At 49.4% G+C, this 10,630-nt stretch overlaps 1 pseudogene; it reads right to left on the minus strand.

Moving 5' to 3' along the window:
* Positions 1-3,232: 3,232 nt before the first annotated feature.
* Positions 3,233-10,014, minus strand: LOC121105882 (annotated as a pseudogene).
* Positions 10,015-10,630: the final 616 nt, after the last annotated feature.

The raw sequence follows: 10,630 nt of genomic DNA on the forward strand, positions 1-10,630 counted from the left end.
GAGATTCTGTCGCTAACCCAGTTTCAACGTGGTGTCTCCAGCTCATCCGATATTTTATTCCCATTCAGGTCATATTAGTCAGTTGGGCAAAAGCAGCCGTATTTATTTATCTTATTAGTTTATTTTGGTCAAGTAGCAAATTATGACGGAATTATAATAATTCCTCTGTTTATATATATATCTCACAATAACATGGAAACCTGACACTTGAAGTGTGGTCTCAACACAGTAGAAATATTAACACTTCCACAACTGTCCCTTCTACTTTTCCAGGGGAGCTCACAGTATTCTGGATTCTATTTTTTTCTCTGAATAATTCTGAATTTAGTGAGTTTTTTTTTTTTTGTGTGTGTGGCATTACGTCTACACACAAATGGGTACCAAGAGAGTCCTATCTGCCTTTCGAGCCGAAAGCACAGGTGCCGGCAGAGGGTAGGTGGGGCTGACGGGTGCAGGCGTCTTTCTCCAGTTGAATGGCCCAGGGAGGCCGCAGGGGCCCAGGCCCCAGGGCAAGTTTCCACGTCTCCAGCTTTTCCCCAGCGGTGTGCCTTCCTTTAATGGCTCCTGCTTATTCCCCGTCTAGCTTTCACATGACTGAGGGCCGGCTCCTGCCCATCGGTTGGGCCGCAGTCAAGAGCATGCTTCTCCAGGGAAGGGTCTCCCAGGGTCAGATTCATTAACTCAGTGAATTTTTCATTGTTCAGGCTCTTGCCCTGAGCTTTACAGGTCAGAAACTCGATTTCAGCAGAGGACCTAGAGCGAATTCAGTGTGAGGGACACACCCACGTTATTGTATCGTTACCATGGCTGCTGGATTGGGGGACTGGAGGGCAAGGCTGGTCTCCCCCTCACAGGCTGGAAGGGGACCCCTGACCACAGTAGAGCCTTCCGATGAGAACGCCTGAGGGCACCTTCTTGTGGTCAAGCTTCTGTCTTCCACAGCACGGTGCTAGGGCGCCAGCGACTCTCCTGGACCCTGCACAGCCAGGATCCCTAAGGGAGAGGCAGGACTGGAAGCAGGACCTGAGACAGAGGCCGGTGAGGGCCCAGGCGGGTCAGCCTAGAGTGAAACAGCTCAGGCTGTCCAGTTGGGGTACATGGAACCTCGACCTCACAGAAGTCCGGCAGGTGTGGGGCAACCGCCATCCACAGGGCCCGGAAACAGAGTGGTGGAGACCACACCAGCCTCACCAGGATGCCCCCGAGGCTGCCCCTTGGAGGAAGAGCCCCGAGATGGCCAATCCGTAGTCTGAGGGGGCGAGCGGGGAGACCACAGTCCCCCGAGGCAGGGCCATCCTCCCGGCAGCTGTCCACCCATGAGTGGGCTCTGGCTGCAGGGCTGCCTCCCTGGCGTCTGTTAGCGTCCCCATCCCTTTTCCCAGTCTGGCGTTTGCTGCTGCGTCTCTGCGGCTCGACCGCCGGCTAAGCACATCCTCTCTTTTCATCCAATTTCAGGTGGTTGTTGAAACACAGCGTGGAGGAAAAAGGCAGTACTCCTGCTCCAGGCAAAAGAGAAGGTCACAAGCCACTTCGCATGCAGAGTAAGACCTTCTGGACGTGTGCCCTACAGAGTGAGGGCTTATCAGGTAACGGTTTTTAGAATCTCTGACTGCAGACAGAGGGAGTCATCAGGATGCAAGTCGCCATCTTTGCAATCACTTAGGATAAATTTATGCATTTGCAGGTTTGACTATTGCTAAATCAAGGGAAAAATACGTGAGAGATTTTTCTGTCCACACATTTTAAGTGCTCATACATTTTAAATACTGTTCAATCAAGCAGTGGGTCTCAGCGATACAGAGCTAAGCATGCACGTTTGAGTGTGCTTTCCCCAAATCTGATATGAGCTTTCCGTGTTGTAGTTCAGTTGGTCAGTCTCTTCAGATGAGCGTTCAGGGAGTGTAGACTCCACGGCCCCCGTTCTTCCTCTTGACGTGAAGCGTCCACCCCTGATTCCATTTAGGCTGCTTTTCTTCCCTCACTCTCACATATCATGGTCCCGAATATCAAATGGTGTTACAATTTTTGTTTCAATCATCAAAGATGATGCACAGAACTCACGAGGAAAAGGCAGGCCTATGATATTTGCCAGTTTCTGATCTTCCCGTCGCTGTCCTTGCTGATGTCCCCGGGGCCCCTGCCTGCCTCATTGCCCTGAGCTTCCGAGGACTTCCTGTGGCCGTTCTGCAAGTGACCGCACGTTTCCATTTTTCTTCTTCTCAGAATGTCTCTATTTTCCCTTCACTTCTCAAAGGTAGTTTCACGGAGGATAGAGAATTTGTGGCTGACAGCTCTTTTCTTCCAGGACCTGAAAAACATCATGCCGCTTCCTTCTGGGCTCTGTGGTTTCAGACAAGAAACCCGCTGTCCTTTGAATTGGTGTTCCTTTATGGGTACTTTGTGATTTCCCTCTGGCTGCTTTCAAGATTTTTTCTTGGTCTGCAGTTTCCAGAAGTTTAATTTTGACGCATCTTCAATGAATTTTGGGGGGCTTAGCCTGTCTAAGGTTACTTAATTTCTTGAGTCTGGAGATTTATGTATTTTACCAAATTTCCCAGGTTTTCAGCCAATGTTTCCTTAAATCCGCTTGCAGCTCTACCCTTCTTCCCTTTCCTTCTGGGACTCTCAGGAAATGAATGTTGGATCTCTAATTATTGTCCCATAGTCCCTGAAACTCTGTGCATGTCTTTCTGTCACTTTCTCTCTATTGTTGAGGTGGTGTAAATTCCACTGCTCTGTCCTCAGGTTCACTGATTTCTCGTCTGTCGTTTCTACTGCACTATGAGCCTGGCCAGTCAGTTTTCCATTTTAGTTACCGTTTTTTTTTCCAGTTCTATAATTTTCATTCTCTATTTACTATTACTACTTTTTTAGGTAAAAACCACCTCACAGCATTTATTGTCATCTGGTAATAATATAAAGGTAATCAAAACAGTATGAACATGGGGCGCCTGGCTGGCTCAGTTGGTTAAGAGTCTCCTTTCGGCTCGGGTCATGATCCTGGGGTTCTGGGATCCAGTCCCGCATTGGGCTTCCTGCTCAGCGGGGAGCCTGTTTCTCCCTCTTCCTCTGCCCCTCCCCCCGTTTTGCTCTCTGTCTGTCAAATAAATAAATAAAATCTTAAAAAAAACAGTATGAACAAATTTTTTTTGGACTACCCTCCCAACAAACGACACCTCAAAAAAGCAAACTCTGTGGCCTTCCCTAGAATTTCTCACTTTGTTGATCATCTCTAGTTGGAGACACTTTGGAGCAGAGTAACATCATCCCCTTTTAGCATGATCTGAGCCCGTTGTTTTCCTGACTTTTAGAATAAATCTCTTCTGCGTCATCCAAGGCTCGTGCACTTGTCAATGATCTAGCCCTCTACTCGCCGGTTCACGTGCTCGTAGCGCCACACCTGAGTCCAGGGGCTATTCTGCAAGGACCCGAAGATGAGGTCGAGGGGCGGCACCGTCTTCTTCTGTACTCTCTGGCTCAGGCCGGGGTACGCCACGGTGGCCGAAGTGGACAGAGACGGCGCTAAGCTGCTCGCTTCCTCAGAAAGGAGCTTCTGGAATAAAGAAGTGGACACGGAAATCATGGTTTTCATTTTTTAAAATAATTTTTATTTCTTTGCTGAGGTTTCTAATTTGTATTTGTTTTCAGAGAATTTGTAATTACTCCTTGGGGCATTTTTATTGATGTCCACTTCAAAATTCTTAACCGCTAATTTCAGCATCTGATTTTGTTGTTGGCACCAGTTGTCTTTTCTCATTTGTTGTGACATTTCTAGTTCCGGGTGTGACAGGTGATCTTCAACTGTCTGCAGACATCTCGGCTCTTGGACTGGGGACTCTGGGTGCAGCACAAAGCTTTTATTTTGGCGGCAGGTGGTCATTCTGTGTAGGGTCAGCATACAGCTCCTGGCCTATTTTGTGAGCTGGGGATCTGAGAAGAGTCGAATGTTCAGAGACTTTGAGGTGCTAGTTTGCTCTGCTTCTTGTCTGGTGTCGGTGGGGCACTCCTGTCCCTACCGCTTGGCTGATGACCTGGCTGAGCAGTAGCATATTGTGAGAGCTGCTAATCTAATGATTTTCTTGATATGCTTTTGGGAAGAGGAACACCAAGCTGAACAAACCGTTGCCAGCTAACGGGGGCTCTGTACCTCCTCGGCGTGTCCTTCAACAATACTGAATTCCTGTGTTAGTGTGTGTGCCTAGCACAAGCCTGATTATTTTTGCCAATGAGACAGAAGTAGAAGGTTGGGATTTTTACAATGTTAGACATTATGCTTTATAAGCCAACCGGTCTAATTATTTACAGGGATTAAGGGTATTCACGGCTTCCCCCTGCCACGTGCCCGTCTACTATTTAATATTACAACATGCCTAAGACGGATTAACCGCATTTGAATTTAATTAAAAGAGAACATTCATGATTTCAGAATAAAGCTTATCCCTGCTAATTTTGAAAATTAATCTGATTTATTCCCACTTGGATTTCTAATGCTTCTGAAAAAAATCTTTCAGAAAAAGGAGAGTGTATGGTTCCTTTTCAGTGAGCTAACTACAGGAAGTGATTGAGCGGCTTTCACAAATAATTCTTCATTTAATGCTACATGTTTATTTGCATGCCTTTTCTTATAAATATTATTCAAATAACAGGTTAAATCCCACTCCCAGGTGCAGACCAGGAGCTAAGCAAGACAGAAGTCACTGTGGGAAGGACTGAGTGTGTAGCCTGAGAGGAATCGAGCCTCCTCACTTGTATTAATAAAGGCTGCTGACTCAGGAGCTCGGGCATTAGAACTGGTTATGAAGATAAATTGTAGCATCCCAGTTCCCTGGGATCTTCAGGACACACACACACACACACACACACACACACACACACACTTACCCAGAGGCAGCAGGCTGGGTAAGTTTTGAGATCCCAGACTTCAAGTTTTAAAACAACCAAATGAACAAATCAAACCCCACATTTTTAAAAAAGATTTATTTATTTATTTGAGAGAGAGAGAGAGCGACCAGTGGGAGGGGGCAGAGGGGGAGAGAGAGAGAGAAACTCAAGCAGACTCCCCACTGAGTGTGGAGCCCAACACTGCCCTGAGATCGTGACCTGAGCCGAAATCAAGAGTCGGACGCTTAACCGACTGCCACCCACGTGCCCCATCAAACCCCGTATTGTAATGATACAGTGCAGGACAAAGTGAAGAGAGTAGCAACTGCTCAGTGGGTGTAGACAGTGTAGATGGTGTGTATCATTTAGCCCAAACACTTACTCTACCCTCAGTCCCCACAAAATTATTATTTTCTGCATTGCAACAGTGACTCTGTGGTCTCCGGACAATATGATACAGTATACTACAGGCAGCATAATGCAACACGACACAACACTGCACAGCACATGCAGTGACATAAAGTAAGAGGACAGTCTCTCCAGCCAGACCTGTGTTTGCCGTCCTCCCCAGCTCCCCCCGGACAGACTGAGCCCAGGCAGGTGTGCAGCCGGGCATCGGACTTCGAGGCTTCCACCGATGCCACTCACAACGTCGTTATGTTGGAAAAAATCACAACAGCAAACAACCTTAGGCTGCAGAATAGAGCTGTACAATTTTGATAATGGGAGCAATAAACATTAGAGGCAGGCAAACACGTGAGTACAAAAATGGTTTTGCAGATCAGCAGTTTTCACAGTGCCCACAATAAACATTTATCAAGACAGCCAACGAAAATGAAAACACCTACGTTTCCTTAGAATACCAAAGCATATTCTGGGAGCATCTGAATTCATAAATTGTGGGATGAATGTTTCCCACAGGCTGGCCTAATATAATTCACACGGATATTATTTCTTGCCCTAAGAGCACTCTTGCACTGTGCGTTATAGGAATGTCAGGCTGGATTTATATGAAGGAGGATTTCTGTAGGAGGCATTATTGATGGCAAATGGAAGATTCACCAGACATTGGAAATCGGAAGTATTTCTGAAAAACCCCTTTTTCACTTGAAAGGGCTATAAATCTAAAAATAATTTTGAATTCACAAGCAATCCTTTTATGCAATAAGTTGATAGCAAATATATTACTGAAGAGACACATAATTACCTTAAAATCTACCATGGTTAGAAATGTATCGAAGCTCTTAAATTAAAATTTAATTTTATAATAGTAAAACATGTAACAAATATTTTACTGTTTTTTTTTGAGCTTCCCTTCTATCCTTGCATATATAAAGACAAAGAGAACTATTTATAAATTAGTCTCCCACGCTGTCCCAGGAAGCTCCAAAATTTTCTAACTATATAGAGTGTTGATTTTGATGAACAAGAAAGAGGGAAATTTTATCATGCCTTTCAGTCTATGGAACCAGCATCGTGTACTCCCTGGTGTGGCCTCCGTTCAGCAAGGAGGTCCGTGGACTGGAGGAAGCCAGGGGCTATAGTATCTAGACCCGGGCTTTCTAGTTGCATATTGGAATCTTAACTTGGGGGGCGCCTGGGTGGTTCAGTCTGTTAAGTGTCTGCCTTCAGCTCAGGTCATGATCCCAGGGTCCCGGAATCGAGCCCCACATCAGGCTCCCTGCTCAGTGGGGAGTCTGCTTCTTCCTCTCCCTCTGCGGCTCTCCCTGCTAGTGTGCCTTCTCTCTCTCTCTCTGCACTCTCTCACTCAACTAAATAAATAAAATCTTTAAAAAGAAGAATTTTAATTTGGCCAGCTCAGAGGAGCACTTTGTATCTGCCTCTGTCTCTGCCTCTATCTGTCAATGTCTATCTATATGTTCACCTCTGCATCCATAACTGTCACCGGACCGATAGTCACAGCGTATCAATGACTGTCACTACACTTATGATCTCTAGGTCCATACCATAGCATAGCTACATCTGTCTCCACTACAACCGTGTCTACATCCATATGTCTGTGCTGCCCCCACTCGCATCCCCCGCTCTCTCCCTTTCTCCTGGATTGGCCGTGGGCACGTCATAGAAGGCTCTGGGCTTGGGACAGAGGTTAGGAGTTCAGAGCCTCCTGCCTCTACACTCATTTGCTGGGTCAGCCTGGGTGTGCTATTCACCTTATATTTCAGATTCCTCATCTGTTGAAAAAGGACAATAACCCTAGTTTACCTCGGTGGGTTACTGTGAATTTAAATAATGAGTAACACGTGCTTCGTGGGCTACCAAATACCACATACAAGCAGGGTGTTCTCAGTGATGGGCTGGTCAGGCCCAGCTGGGAGGCCATCCCACGTCAAGACCTATTCCCCAGGGAGGCGTGCGGCTGGCTCGGTGGGGCTCCCAGTGGGAGAGCCCACGGGGGCAGCAAGGAGGACGGAGAGGCAGGCCGCCCAGCCTGTGCTGGGACAAGACCGTGCTCCTGGGGACCATGTGCTGAGCACTGACCCCTCCCAGCCCCAGCTTCCTTCTGTGTAACCTCGTCTGTTGATTCCATTATAAGACATTGCCCTAAGATCTGGGCTAAGTCCACGATGAAGGAAAAATGAAGCGTAAAGATAAGCAGGATAAATAGCATCATCTTTGCACCAAAATATGTCAGTACTCTGACTTGTGAGGGGCTCCTAGCTCAAAGCCTAGGAGCTCCAGGGACAGGAGAGAGAGACTCGGCTCCGGAGGCCGCAAGTCCCAAGCCGCTGCGCCTGCAATACGGCGGGTGCTGTGTCCTGAGCGGCTCGTGCAGCACGACTGCCCCCTAGCTCCGCCCGGGCTCCCAGAGCCGCTAGGCTGCCTCCTCCAAGTCCCCCCTCCCAAGAGGATGGGTGGCAGGCAGGTGGGAGCCGTCTGGCCGAGCCAGGGGGAGGTGGGAGAGCTCAAGGCTGCAGCCCAGGTGTCAGCCTTTGTCAGGGACAGATCCCAACCTCCTGTCAATGTTTCCAACCCTGCCAGTCCAGGCACACACCACTCCCATCACACAAACGGGTGAGCTAATAAAGCCTTTTCTACCAGCAGCATCTTCCAAGCAAGGGCTTGCGTCTGTGGTTCCTGTGTTGAATTTTTAAGTGTTCGGCTTGGAGGGCATTTGGCCTCCTTTGAAGATTTCTTGATGAGCTGAGCAAGCAAGGTGTTTCGAGGAGTCCGTTACTGTCTGTGACCTCCGAGTCATGGCCTACAGCAAGCTTTTCCCATGCGGCCCGGGGGGAACGGTGGCAACAGCAGAGAGAGAAATTACAGGGCCTGGCCCTGCCCTTCCAGAGCGGATACTAACGGAGACAAGACGTACACACAGATACATAAACAATGACAGCAAGAACTTCGGTTGTGCCGTACATCACGTTAAAACATAGAGCTGCGTAGGGTGTCAGACTCATGTTTTGTTTGTGTGCTTGTCTTTATGTGTTATGGTCAAAGAAACCTTCCCAGAAGGCAAACGCACGAATCAGCAAGACCTGTGGGGATGGAGTCATGCTTCTGTGTCCTCTCAGACCGCGGTCTCTCACAAACCCTAACGTGTCCCCAGCAACAGCTGAGCGGTTCCTCTGTCCTGTCCCCTGGGGGGATGCCCACGTCCTGCTGACCTGGCGGGAAGTTCCCGAAGGACACGTTGTGCGAGCGTCGGGGCGCCCTGATGGCACTCTGTAGCTTGCTGTTAGTTTACGTCGTGGACATGACCGAGCTGACTTCCTGGATAGAGTGATTTCATGACATTCACTTGGACACTGGGTTAAAAAGACGGTAAAAGAGGAACATCAGCAGCAGGGTGTTCGGCATGCTGCAGCTCGGGAGCGCAAACGGCAACCAAGATGTGTGTGTCGGCGTTTCAGGCTACCCAGATAGGCCTTTCTAGCTCCTTAAGTAGCGCTTGGCCGAGGTGCTGGCCTCGTGCCCGGGAGGTCACAGCCGGCAGCTGGGGGCTGGTTCTTGTACAGCGACTACTCGTTATGACGGTCGGTGAACCTGGATTGTGTCCCTCCTGCCGCCACCCCTCCCTCCCAGGGCCCAGTTTGCAAGCATGTGGCCTGGGCTCAAGGGGCTAAATTAGTGTTTTCTAAAGCCGCTGAAATCAGCCCGAGAGCCCCGACCGACCTCCCTGCCAGGCACTGCTGACTTTGTTTACCCTCAGTGGGCCTGTCCTAGGGGCGAGAGCTCTGAGCGAGGCCTGGATGAGGTCTGCCTTCCGCTGGGGGAATTCCCCAAGGTCCCTACAGGCAGTCTCCCTCCCCGGGCCTGGGGGCCAGTGAAGACTCCAAAAGTGACCCCTTCCCTTCCCAGCTCTGGCTCTGTCCCACCAGGCGTCCCTGGGAACCCTCTGCTGGGACAGGGCCTGGGCCCCGTGTGGCCTTTTCCCAAAGCACCTGGGCTGCCTTGGCTTCATCTGGAGCAAACCTGAGGAGATTCTCTCCAGTGGCCCCCTTACCCCCAAGGCTCCCACAAGTGCGCACAAAGATATGTACAAAGGATATACGGTATGGTCTCTTTTCAATAGACTAGAAAATAAAAAACCGCACGTTCTGAATGTCTATCCACATATGAGTAGATCAATACATGTCAACAGTCCTAGTCAATGGAGCACTAATGAAGCAGCGGGGAGAATGACACAGAGCTGTGCATGGTGATGTGGTGCCGGAGCCAAGATAAGTCGTCAAATGAAAGTATCCAGTGGCAAAATAGCTCCAGCTGGCGTAACCAACGCTCCTCTGTGTGTAGGAGGAACGGCCAGAGTCCTCACCCCTGGCTGCACCCAGAGAGCGGATCTGAGGGAGAGGAGAGAGAGGCTCACTTCTTAAATCTACCTTCCTCATCGTTTCCTTCGTTTTCCTTAGACAGAAGAACTAAAAGCTATCATAAAAAGTGTAAGGTCAGCCTCCCTTTTCCTGAGCACTTAACTCCCTCCTTTAGAGCCGTCTGCGAGCTGGCTCCCCCAGCCAACGGTACTTTCTCAGACTGTTTCTGCACCTTGGCTTCGGGCCCCAGCAGGCCCCACTCAGCCGCAGGGACACATTCGTGCCGGCAGCCCGTCCTGACAAAACCGTGGCTGCCACGAGGCCGACAACACGCCCTGTCCTTCTTCTGATTCATCCCCGACCGGCCTCGGCGTGTCCCATCTCCTCCTCATTCTCCTGCTGTGTTGGCCCAGGCTGTCGTCCCTACTGCTGTTTTGCTCCCTGCCACCAGTGACACCTCGGTGAGGAAGCGCACCTCCTCCAGGGTCGTATCTGAATCAGACATCAGGCATTTTTGTGTGGATGCTACAAGGGGAACCTTTAAAGACGTCTGCACAGGTGTCTTTGCTTGGAGTTCAGTGGGTCCCCCTTTCTTTTCTTTTTCTTTTTTAAAGATTTCATTTATTTATCTGAGAGAGAGCACAAGCACAGGGAAGGGGCAGAGGCAGAGGGAGAAGCAGGCTCCCCGCTGAGCAGGGAGCCTGATGTGGGGCTCGATCCCGGGACCCCGGGGTCATGACCTGAGCAGATGCTTAACCGACTGAGCCTCTCTTTATTCATACTTCAGTGAGAGTTAGCAGGGCAGGTGAAAACCACGTGACTCACCTAAGACAGAATCTTGTCAAAGTCAGAAGCTGACACCAAGGGTTGAAGGGCAAGTGGAGGAGGGGATGCTCTTTTTATCTGTGGACGTAGATTTCCCGTGATTCCCTGTAATTGCCCCCAGCCCCTCGAACGCCAGGTCCACATCC

This window comes from Ursus maritimus, unplaced genomic scaffold (assembly GCF_017311325.1).
Source record: "Ursus maritimus isolate PB19 unplaced genomic scaffold, ASM1731132v1 scaffold_3, whole genome shotgun sequence".
NCBI lineage: Eukaryota > Metazoa > Chordata > Mammalia > Carnivora > Ursidae > Ursus > Ursus maritimus.